Genomic DNA, 1,803 nt, shown 5'->3' on the forward strand with positions numbered 1-1,803 from the left:
TGCAGCTGTTTCAGTCACATACTTAGGTCTTATGGTAGAAAACCGTTGGCAGGTGTGTGTAATACAGCTGAGAACTCAATAATGTGAATAGGAGCGCTGGTTCATTCAGAACTGAACTCTTCCACTTCTATTGTTCCCTCTTTGTTCTCGTAATATTGCATATTACCCGTCTTTCCCTAAAGCTTAGCCATTTTCGTCTCAGAATTTCGAACATCTTCCACAGTTTGAAGTTGTCAAACGCTTTTTCCAGATCGACACATCTTTTGAACATGTCTTCATTTTTCTTCAGTTTTGCTTCCTTTATCAACCTCAACGCGAGAGCTGTCTCCGGTGCCTTTATCTTTCCTAAAGCAAAAGTGATTATTATCTAATAGACGCTGAATTTTCATTTACATTCTTCTGTATACTATACTTGTCAGTAACTTGGATGCATGAGCTGTGAAGATGATTGTGAGATAATTCCTACAACTGTCTGCATTTGCAGTCTTCGGAATTGTGTGGTTAATATTTCTCCGAAAGTCTGATAGTATATCGCCTGTCTCATACATTAAACGTACCAACTCGAACAGACGTTTTGTTGCCTCTTCCCCCAATGATTTTAAAATTTCCGATGGAATGATACCTATTCCTTCTGCCTTATTTAATAAAGTCCTCCAAACCTCTTTTCCTATGTACCCGCAATATGTTACATTTATACACTCCTGGAAATTGAAATAAGAACACCGTGAATTCATGGTCCCAGGAAGGGGAAACTTTATTGACACATTCCTGGGGTCAGATACATCACATGATCACACTGACAGAACCACAGGCACATAGACACAGGCAACAGAGCATGCACAATGTCGGCACTAGTACAGTGTATATCCACCTTTCGCAGCAATGCAGGCTGCTATTCTCCCATGGAGACGATCGTAGAGATGCTGGATGTAGTCCTGTGGAACGGCTTGCCATGCCATTTCCACCTGGCGCCTCAGTTGGACCAGCGTTCGTGCTGGACGTGCAAACCGCGTGAGACGACGCTTCATCCAGTCCCAAACATGCTCAATGGGGGACAGATCCGGAGATCTTGCTGGCCAGGGTAGTTGACTTACACCTTCTAGAGCACGTTGGGTGGCACGGGATACATGCGGACGTGCATTGTCCTGTTGGAACAGCAAGTTTCCTTGCCGGTCTAGGAATGGTAGAACGATGGGTTCGATGACGGTTTGGATGTACCGTGCACTATTCAGTGTCCCCTCGACGATCACCAGTGGTGTACGGCCAGTGTAGGAGATCGCTCCCCACACCATGATGCCGGGTGTTGGCCCTGTGTGCCTCGGTCGTATGCAGTCCTGATTGTGGCGCTCACCTGCACGGCGCCAAACACGCATACGACCATCATTGGCACCAAGGCAGAAGCGACTCTCATCGCTGAAGACGACACGTATCCATTCGTCCCTCCATTCACGCCTGTCGCGACACCACTGGAGGCGGGCTGCACGATGTTGGGGCGTGAGCGGAAGGCGGCCTAACGGTGTGCGGGACCGTAGCCCAGCTTCATGGAGACGGTTGCGAATGGTCCTCGCCGATACCCCAGGAGCAACAGTGTCCCTAATTTGCTGGGAAGTGGCGGTGCGGTCCCCTACGGCACTGCGCAGGATCCTACGGTCTTGGCGTGCATCCGTGCGTCGCTGCGGTCCGGTCCCAGGTCGACGGGCACGTGCACCTTCCGCCGACCACTGGCGACAACATCGATGTACTGTGGAGACCTCACTCCCCACGTGTTGAGCAATTCGGCGGTACGTCCACCCGGCCTCCCGC

Source organism: Schistocerca cancellata, chromosome 1 (assembly GCF_023864275.1).
Source record: "Schistocerca cancellata isolate TAMUIC-IGC-003103 chromosome 1, iqSchCanc2.1, whole genome shotgun sequence".
In the NCBI taxonomy this organism is placed as follows: domain Eukaryota; kingdom Metazoa; phylum Arthropoda; class Insecta; order Orthoptera; family Acrididae; genus Schistocerca; species Schistocerca cancellata.